Raw genomic sequence first — 10,727 nt, forward strand, 5'->3', positions numbered from 1 at the left:
CCTCTAGGCTTGCTTCGGCGCCATGGAGGGTGAAGCTCTCTATCTTTGTGGAGTGGATTGGCTCTAGCTGGAGGAGGAAGAAAGGTCTTTGTCTTGGGATGTAATGGGGGATGACTTTTTATCCCGGTTTAAAATTCCAACCGGGATAAAAAGGAACATATTTTGTCCCAGTTGAAGTTTACTCCCGGTTGGAACCACCAACCGGGACAAAAGCGCGCCCAGTTGAAATTACCAACCGGGAGTAAACATTTTGTCCCGATTGGAGACTCCAACCGAGACAAAAGGGGGACACTATCGGTGGCTGGGAACTAGGCGTTACAATTGGAACGAAATGGGGGCTTTAGTCCCGGTTGGAAATAAGCCTATCATGACGCGCCTCCTTTTATCCTGAGCTAATTTTAAACCGGAACAAAAGGAGGCGCATGGAAGGTGAGTTATTGTGGGAGAAGATGGGTTCCCTGGTGCAGGATGAAAAATCCATGTAGCCACCGTGTTTGAATTGCCTGCCGAGCTCTTATGCAGATTATCGTTTATGTTTAGGGATAAAAAAAATGGGGAGCGCATTCGGGCAAGACATGGTTTAGCTTTTCCGAAGCACGAACGCCGCCTCGCATGCAACTACGATCACTTCTCTGTACATGGCCGACCGCACCGCCACCTGCCTATCTACCGCGGAGCAACCTCGCTGTACGTGAACGAGCCAGAGCACGCGGGCTGCTCAGCTGCTTCCGCCGCCGCCGCCGGAGGCCACCTCGCCTTCGGCGACGCTTGGACCAACAGCCCCGCGCTCGGCCCGTCCGGCGGGGCCGTGCGGTGTCCGCCGCCGAGCTCGGCGAAGCTCGGCGGGCGCATCGCCGCCTCGTGCAGCGCGACGGGCCGCGACAGCAGGGCCACCACCTGGCTCATCGTCGGGCGGCTGCTGGGCGCCGCCTGGGTGCAGGCCAGGCCCACCCTGATGTACCGGAGCACCTCCTCCTCCGGGTAGTCCTCCATGCGCGCGTCCACCATGTCCAGCAGGCTACCCTGCTGGTACAGCACCCACGCCTGCAACCCGGAGGCAAAAATGACGTTAGAGTTCCGTGTTCATTGCAGACAAAGTCTCCTGAACAGAAAGGCAAGAGCTCATCGGCAGGAAAGAGAATCAGAAACCGACCTCTCGCACCAGGAACATGTCTGAGTGGATCGTCTGCGAGATCCGCCTCCCGCTGATGATCTCGAGAATAAGAACTCCGAAGCTGTAGACGTCGGCCTTCTTGGTCAGCTGCCCATGCACAAAATATTCAGGCGCCAAGTACCCACTGCAGAGAGTTAGACTGATGTCAGGAACAGAATATCTTAATACACTTTTTTGGACAAAAGTTCATAAAGATATTTTAATCTTCAAAACAGCTTACCATGTTCCGACCACGCCTGTGCTGATGTGAGTAACATTGTCCGGAAATAGCTTTGCCAGCCCAAAATCTCCGATCTTTGGCCTGTAGTCTCTGTCAAGAAGAACGTTGCTGGCCTTGATGTCTCTGTGCACAATGTTCGGCTCGTGCTCCTCGTGCAGGTAGCTCAGCCCCTTGGCAGTGCCCACGCAGATAGCCGACCTCGTGGTCCAAGACAGACACGTCACTCCGTTCGCTGAACCTAAAGCTATAAAAACAAGCACGTGCGATCAAGACTGCTGTTCACAAGGTATCCAGCTTCAAGTAGTAAGGTGTTTGATGGTTCAGTTACCCTGCAATGCATGATCAAGGCTGTTGTTCTCGAGGTACTCGTAGATGAGGATCCTGTTTTTCCTCTGGATGCAGCAGCCCAGCAGCCTGACGAGGTTCGCGTGCTTGACTTCGGAAATGCTCTCGATTTCAGCTAGGAATTCCTTGATCCCCTGCTCGGATTCAGAGGACAAAACCTTTGCAGCAAATGTGGTGCCATCTCCCCATACTCCCTGTGTCGCAAAATACAGTTGCATGGCTTCAGCTAAGAATCCCTCACTCGAAGGAGGACTTACTTGCAGTTAAAATATCAAAGCAGCAGATATATCTTCTTTCTTTTTTTGAAAAGAGGCAGGAGCACTGCCAAGATAAAATATCTTGGATACAGTACCTTGTACACAGTTCCAAAACCACCTCGGCCTAGCTTGTTACTCTTGTCGAAGTTGTTCGTTGCCGCTCTGATCTCCTTGTACGAAAACAACCGGAGATTCTCCAAGCAGAGAAGCCCTGTTTCAGAAAGCAAGACAGCAACCTCAATCAGCTGTTGGACGGCTAGCCCTTCCACGAGCCTTGCTAAAAGTTCTCATCACTATGATTTGGATTCCGTCACATGTAAACCAAGAGAAAACATTGGCAGAACGATAATAATTCATGTCCAGTACCAGTAGAAAAGCATGAGAACCAACAACTAAGCACGGAGAACATGGAGAAGCGATGAAGCGTCGATGAGCAGGCTAGAGCCAGACGGTCAGTTACCTCTGAAATCTTCCTCGGATCTACAGAGGCATCCCCTCAACAGCGCCATCGTCAGGCTAGAGCAACTAGCGCCGGGGAAGACAGGATTGGTAGGAGCCAGGAGGCATTTAAATCGCCATGGCCGCTGGGAGCGAGAGGAAAGAGCCGTGCCGCCACCTAGCTTCGTACCGTTCGTAGTAGGTCGTACCGGCGGCTGAGCTCTTCTTCACGGATGACGGGCTGAACCAGAATTTATGGCGGCAAAGCCGAAAGAGTGTGGTGGGGGGGGCTGGGGCGCAATGAATTGTGAGCGGGACGGCGGTGGACGAGTCACTTCAGAGTCCAGACTGGCGGCCGCGCGTCAGCCCACGGTCGCCTGTTCTCCACCACCGCGTTCATTTTTTTTAACTGGGGATCGTGAAACGCTCACCGCGGACGAATCGCTGCAGCAAAGCGCTGCGCGCGCTCCCTCCCCGCGGAAACAAACAGGGCCTCACTTGTCCAGGCGGCCGCTTGACCACCGTGCTGACTCGCCGGTCGGCGCCGGCCGGCGACGCCGTTGTTGGCGCGACGCAGTTGGGTTTTGAGAATTATTGCTGGTCCTAGAATCTGAACCGGACGTGTCGCTGCGAGCCGTGAGACGTCGGCGTCGGAACGAAGGAACGACCGAGGTGGGTAAGGACTCCGAAAGTTCCGAGACTCATAAGTGGTGTTTGATATAAGTGGTGTTTGATACGATATGCTAAATTTTAGAGGACTAAACATGAGCTAATTATAAAATTAATTGCATAGATGGAGTCTAATTCGCGAGACGAATCTATTAAGACTAATTAATTCATCATTAGCAATGGTTACTGTAGCACCACATTGTCAAATCATGAATTAATTAGGTTTAATAGATTCGTCTTGCGAATTAGACTCCATCTGTACAATTAATTTTGTAATTAAACTATATTTAATACTCCTAATTAGTATTCAAACATTCGATGTGATATGTGCTAAAGTTTAGCGGGATGTATCCAAACACCCCTCAAGAACGTGCAGTAAGCGAGAAACCAAAAGCGCAAAGCTATTTTTTAGGGAAAAGCCATACATTGCTCGGGTGATTCGCAAGCTCCCATCACCTGAATTTTGCACCGTCGGATCTTACAGCTGTGGTGCTTTCTCGTCACATAAATGTTGCTGCCTCCTGCTGCTGGCCTGCTGCAGCTGCGCTACACAGCAGCGCTCCGACCAGGCCTTGCACGGCTGCATGCTATGAGCATCGAGCATGCCGCATGCCTGCGGGGCTGCGCAGTGCGTGCGTTTCCCTGTACATTAGAATTCTTTTACACTATGTAAGTAATTTACAGACTATAATTTCAATTTGTATATTGTGTACTTTTCAATCTATGTAAATTTGCATGTTGTTTATTTGAAATCTGATTGGTATTTTTTGCATTTGAGGGTTTCTCACAGTTAAAAATAATTTGTCATCTAACTGACTATAGTAAAAATTTGTTTAAGTTTATAATTTTACTTTTTGCATTTTATTTTTCCTTCTCTTTTCTACATCAGTTTGTTTTCTATATGCTCAGCACAATTTGTTTTCTAATCAGAATCTTAGGGTCATTATTTTAATCAGAATTTTAGGATCATAATTTTCAGGTGATAAATCTATTTGCAGCACCTGAATTATTTTCTCTTCAAAATAGGGCGTTATCCAACTTCAAATCACCCAGATGATTGTGACCGTAGTCGATGGGTAGACGGTCCCTATTTTTAGGGAAGCCGAAAAGCTTTTGGTTGGCCCTATTTTTTTTAAAGATTTTATAGAGGTCAACTCTCGGTGACCATCCCACTGCATCTTGGAACTGTATATAAATGTTCTACTCCCCATTCATCCACGGCATTTTATTCTCCTGGGCGCACTTGCAAAGGCTAACCTGCCTGTCCATTTTGATTGCGACAACATCGTGGCTTTTTAAAAAAAAATTCAAGATGGGATTGATTGGATGTCGTAGCAGAAATGAATGTAGGATTTTTATTTATTGATTGATACCACGAACGTTACCGGTTGTCGTGGGCTTTGCGAGCTTTTTTAGTGGTCCTCCTTGGCCTTGCTAAAATTTTGATATGCCAGCAAACCAAAAGTTGGGAGACAAATTTACCAATACTTTGGTAAAATAAGTGGGAGATGTTGGCCACCTTTGGTAACAAATAGTGGCTAAAATTTTGGCATGCGGCTAATAAGCCGGCTCAATAAGCTGAAGCGAACAGGCCATTTTTGCAGCAAACCAATCAAGCTCTGACTATCCATCATGTGTCCATATCCCTATGTACTTCTGGTTGGGTCGGTATTGCCTTTCATTTGAAATTTGGCCCGATCTAGTCTGCGCTGCTGTCATCAATAAAATTCTCTCATCTCTTCGGCCCACGGGCGTCTCGCTTATCTCCTCTCGGAGATCCTATATAGCTTTCGGGAAGCCCGTTTGTTATTGGGCTTCCGGTGTTTGAAATTCGTGCAATGATTCTCATCCGTTGGATGCGGACTATCTTTCTCAGCTAGGGTTCAGTCTGCTGCCCACCCCCTTTCATGCCTGTGCGTGGTCGTTCCTACGGCCGCCACCACCGCCGTTCGCGTGCCCAGTCGTCGTCCGCGAGGCCACCTCCACGTGCACCGCCATCCGCGCGTCCTGTCCCCTATCCGGCCGCTGCCGCCGTGCGCGTGCCCCACCACCGTCCCCAAGGCTGTCGTCCGCGCGTCCCATCCCCCGTCCGACCACCGTTGTCCACCTTCGTGCGCCCCACCGTCCACGATAGGCGCCGCTGTGCGCTCCCCAAGGGCTCCGCCGAGCCAACCGTGCAGCACGGCGGGTGCTTTGCTGCCGCGTGCCGCCACCGGAGATGAAACTGCATGCCGGCCGACATATTTTTTCCAAAATGTTGATCGAATTTTTGATAAATGTTGAATCAATTTGCTTCAAAAGTTGAAATAGGTTTTGAACAATGGTGAAGGTATTATTTTTCAAAATGTTGATCTAGCTTTTCAAAAATGTTGAATCTGAGATTTTAAATGTTGATCTATTGTTGAAAAAATGTTGAAGTTTTTATCTTTTAAAATGTTGAATTCAGATTTGTAATTGGGCCTAATGGGGCTTTAAAGCCATAAGCTTAACCAACTTCCACAAGTTGTATAGGAGCCCCCATCTCCTCTCATGTCGCTTGACAAACATGAGAAGAGACCTGAACCGACCTAAACAAATACTACCTCGCACATGCTCACAATTCACATAATATAACCCTAATCCTCTAAAAAAAGAATATAACCATAATCCCAAGGTTGATTCCCCTTCTCCCGATCCCTTCCTGCACCGACCTCCAGAGATCTCGATCGAGCATCCATGGCGTTGTCCTCCTCCAACGTACGGGGTGCCAATCCTGTCGCCCCCGGCTGCAGCATCCCCGCCATGCTACGGGGCACAAATCCTGTCGTCCCCCGGCAGCAGCATCCCCACCATCCTATCGGGTATCGACACTATCTTCCCCAACTCCAGCTTCCCCACCTAGGTCTTGCTTAATGCGGCGGTACAGATCGACGAAGAGGATTGCAGGAACGAGACAACCACAGCCGAGGCTCGAACGACCTCAGGGTGGCTTGTTAAGGTCTCCTTCTTCACTACCAATCCATCGTACCTCTCCCACCTCCACGTCCATGGCCCTGGTGGCCTGGTCTAATTGAAAAGTTTGACTACCTTGGGAAGCCATCCATCTGCCACTCGTGGATGACCTTATCGTAATCAGCGTCACTTTTGCCTGCAGCTCCAAGACCGAGTACTTCTTCTACCGTGCTGGACGCGAGCGTCGGCCCTGGGCCCGGCCATGGGGCAGGGTGAGCAGGGCATCTACCCAAGGCCTCGCGGCCAGGGAGGGCCCTCTACCTGGTTTAGGAATCAGGATTGAAAACAATACTTGCAGGCTTCTAAACAACTTAACTAGTAAAAAAGTGTCCAGATTTTGTTTCCTATAATTTCGTAAGGTCCTGTTTGGCATGGCTCCAACTCTGGGTGGAGCTTCTCCACTCCAGAACTCCAGGTGGAGCCAGCTCTAGGTGGAGTTGGAATGGTCTAGATGGGGTGTTTGGCCAGAAGAGTGCTCTCAGCTCCAAAAAAGATCGATTTCAGTGTGAATTACCATTGTTGCCCCCCAATTCATGCCCCACTTATCATCCTCTCTATCCCCATCTTCCTCTTCCTCAGAAGGCGCGGGTAGGGGTGCGAACGATGGGACGGCGGGGGTCGGGCGGCTGGCAGCAGGAGAAGGGGTGCAGATGCACGGGAGGCGTGTCTCAGGGCGGCGGCCTGGTCTGGTGGTGGAGGAGCCCCGTCCAGGCAAGATGGGTGCGGCGGGCTAGCGGGGCGCACGCTCGTACCGGCGGGGTGGGCGGACGGCGGGCGGGTGCAGATGGTGGGACGGCGAGGTGGGCGGACAGCGGGGTCCACAGCGGGACGAGCAGAAGATGGGGTAGCGGCGGACGGTGGATGGCGGCGGGGGTCGGGCGGACAGCGATGGTCAGGAGGGGTAGCAGAAGGGGCCACCTGGCGGTGCGTTGACGGGCGGCGGGGGAGGAAGACAGGCGCGTGGGAGGGAGTCACGGCAGGGGAGGGGGGTGGGGCTCAGGAGAAAAGAAATGAACCGTTTTTTTTAACCAGTGGCATTGGTGCGTAATTACCCACCAACTCCACGAGGAGGTTCATATTGGGTGGTTTTGGAGCTGCAAAAGAGGTGCTCCAAAACTCCACCCCATTTGCACTACAGCTCCATGGAATTTTGGAGCTGGGATGTTTGGCTGGAAAATTAGTTGGAGTTGCTATAGTTCAGCTCCACAGCCATACCAAACACGCCCTTAACAATACAAAGCACTCCTCTACCTAGCTATCTGCTCTATTCTTTCGGTGGCGACGTGTCGCTAGCACTCAGTATAGCTGCATGCAAACATTGTGCTATGTGCAACCCTACAATTAAAGCTAATGCCACAATAGGTTCAAAATGAGCTGATTTTCATGCAGTTGTTATGCTATCTAGAATGTGTATTAATATCTATGTTTGTATTTTGCTTTGATAGACCAACTAACCATATATTGTACTAAACTCTATTAATGTATAAAAGGACATATAGTGGTGAATATGCGTTACCTTCTGCCTCTAGCCCTCTATACAATTTTCATAAAAATATGTTAGAGAATTAATTAGTACTTATTTTAATGATGATCATGGTGAAAATAAATTTGGTATCCATAAGTATATATCAGCAGCAACAATAGAAATCTTAAACTTAATTAAGCTTTTCATTTGTATAACTATACAACTAAACATTTAAATGAAAATTTTAAATTATGAAAATATTCGATATATAGTTATATACATTAGATACATGATTTAAATTTTAAATTTGTAATAAGTATCAAAACATAAACTAAGAGAAAATTACATATATCACATGTAAGGAGCCCATAAAATGCCAACAATTATCTCGTGGGAGTTCAGTTCATGGCCTCTGTCGGCTTCCTCCTGGCAGCATCGACGTTAATGGCGACGGGTAACTCAAGGGAGTTCAGTTCATGGCCTCCGTCGGCTTCCTCCTGGCAGCAGCGACGTTAATGGTGACGGCTTCATCCCGGGCAATACGAGCTCCATGTGTTCCAATCCTAGCGCGGCGCATGGACCAAGAATGTGATGGCTCTTGGAACTCGCCAACTTACCAATGTAGAAATGTTGATAGCTATTGGAGGTGGTGAGCTTGCGTTTGTCGATCTTTTGAAGGGGATTCTGATCTATGACGTGTTTAGGGAGAAGCCCGCATACCGGTTCATTGTGTTGCCCAAGTTGATCCCGAACAACCAGTCCGAGGACCACCTATGCTCTATAAGTTCGTTTCATGATGTTGCCATTTGCACGAATGGTTTGTGATATGTCGAGCTGGAAGCCCAGTGGCGACACATAATGCATGAATGTAAGGTAGCTCGTGACTTATTACCAGAGGATGTATGGTCGGCTGATGTCCTCCATGACTCAGTAGTGGAGGACATGGAGGAGGAGGAGATCTACGAGTACCTAGGTTGGTGGATTATCGTATGGAGCATGACCCTCTCATCCACCGGTTGGCGCAAATAATGTCTTGTTGATGTTGTTGATGACATCACTGTGAACAATCCAACTCTTGCTACGTTTTTGCATGAGTTTGGGGAAAGCACAGCTACATTGAACAACCTGTTCACGTCTGTCCCCACCCTTGGTAACAATGCTAGCAATTCTCTTTACATGATCTCCAAGGTCAAACAAATGGACCAAGATTGATTTTTGTGTTCTGATGTTTGATATCAAGAAGGATACGCTTGAAGATGTTCCATCTATCATCACTCAAAGAACTCTCTTTTCAAAACCAACTTATACAGCTTGTTCTATGCCCAAGTTTCTGAATTCATATTCAGGTAACTAAGGAATCTCTTACATGTTTATTTATTTTCTACTGGTTTGTTCATGACATATTCATACCTCTAGGCGTGCACGCATGCTTTGATCTTTGGGTTAGTTCATACGCGCGGGTTGGCTGATATACTGTTGTTTTCATTAGTTCATACTGGTTAGCTAAGTTTCATTACCCTTTTTTCTGGCGGTGATAGTTATGGCTCAAATCCTCATTGTTACCCTTTGTCCATCTATTTTGAATATTAAGTCAATTTCATTCTGATATTTTTATCTATTGATTATTTAATCAGGCATCATTTTTTGCTTGGAATTGGAATGCAAATGGCATATTCAAATGCATGCATGTGTTTGAGTGCTGATGGCATGCTAGAGGGGAGGGGATAGTTTGCCTGTTATTTTTTAGTGCATGGGCACTGATAATTATGATTTTCTACCAATGCTGCATTATTCATTATCAACCTTGTTCTATTTTGAATTTTCAAAACTTCCACACATGCTTCTGTAATAAGGATGCCTATGACTCCTCAGTTTAGTGTAATATTTTAATTTTTTTAGTGTATTCCCTCTCTATTGCAATGGTACCTCTTAGTTCATTTTAGAAAATCACTTCACACAATCAGTAGAGAATCACTAAAAAATTGTTTGGCAGAGCTCTTGTTGGAATCAGCGGAGAATCAACTCTGAGAGCTCTGCCAAACGTACCCTGAGAGGGAAGAGAATGACTAGTTTCATCTAGATGAAACTCTCTTGGCACGAAAACTAACTCTGAATGTGTCATGAAATTAAATGTTATGCGGTGCCTATGAAACAATAAAATGAAATTGTGCATTGGAGGGGTAATTTCAAACACAATTTCGTCTTCTTGTTGATGATGTGACTATCTTGGAAACGTCAAAATAAAATCATCCACTGGGATTAGCCTTGTAACCTATGTACATAATACTACTGTTACCCAGTAGCAGAACCATGGCCATTACGGCAGCCCTCGTCCATGCCATCAGGTAATTGAAGCATGGAATGGCTGTAAACCCGTGAGCCCGTGCACCCACGAATTCTGATCCGTTGACCAATCCCTCTTGAACATTATTGGAAGACATCCGAAATTTTTTCTTCCGGATGTGCATCACTTTGCGGGCTTTTGTAATTGTCCTCATCCTTAGGGTACTAATGGGCCAGTTACAAACCGGTTGGGTGGACCTCTTGTTGCGTGCATTGGGTCAGCGTTGCTTTTCATTTGAAATTTGGCCCGTAGGCTGCTCTGCATCCGTGGGTAAAATTTCTTATCTCTTCGATCGGACCAGGGCAGGAGCGTCTTGTTCTGTAATCTCTTCTCTCGCATCGCATCGCATCGTTCTTCAATCCATCCTGTATTCGCGTCTGGGTGCAGGCTGCTGCACGTACTCGCGCCACCGTCTGGGTTCGTCCGGATCGAATGGCCAGGAGAGGAGAAGCACGGCTCCTTTTCTCTCCTCTCAGTCTTGGTCTTGGGGTCCTGACCAAACACCACGCCTCGTCGCCTCCAACCTCAAGGTCAAGGAAGCTCCGCGGAAGGTTATAAGCGCCTACGATGCGAGCACAACTCATGATGGGTTGGTTGGAATGGGAAGAAAACCGATCCGATGAGAGAGAGAAAGGCATCTCGCCTCGCGGTCGCGGCGGCGCCGTCTTATCCGGCGTCGCGTAGCGATACGTCCCCTGAGCTCCAACTGCCCCCGCCATGTGATCTGCCACTGGCCGTCTCGATACGTACGGCGCGCCAAGCTGTTCGGCCACGGCTCCATGACCAGGGGCTTGTCCGCTCCCGTAGGGGCGGCTGCACGCCCC

The 10,727-nt window shown here is 48.4% G+C and overlaps 1 pseudogene; it reads right to left on the reverse strand.

Annotated features, from left to right (window-relative positions):
* Window positions 1–469: 469 nt before the first annotated feature.
* On the reverse strand, window positions 470–2,679 carry LOC101778834 (annotated as a pseudogene).
* Window positions 2,680–10,727: the final 8,048 nt, after the last annotated feature.

This window comes from Setaria italica, chromosome I (assembly GCF_000263155.2).
Source record: "Setaria italica strain Yugu1 chromosome I, Setaria_italica_v2.0, whole genome shotgun sequence".
Classification (NCBI taxonomy): Eukaryota; Viridiplantae; Streptophyta; class Magnoliopsida; order Poales; family Poaceae; genus Setaria; species Setaria italica.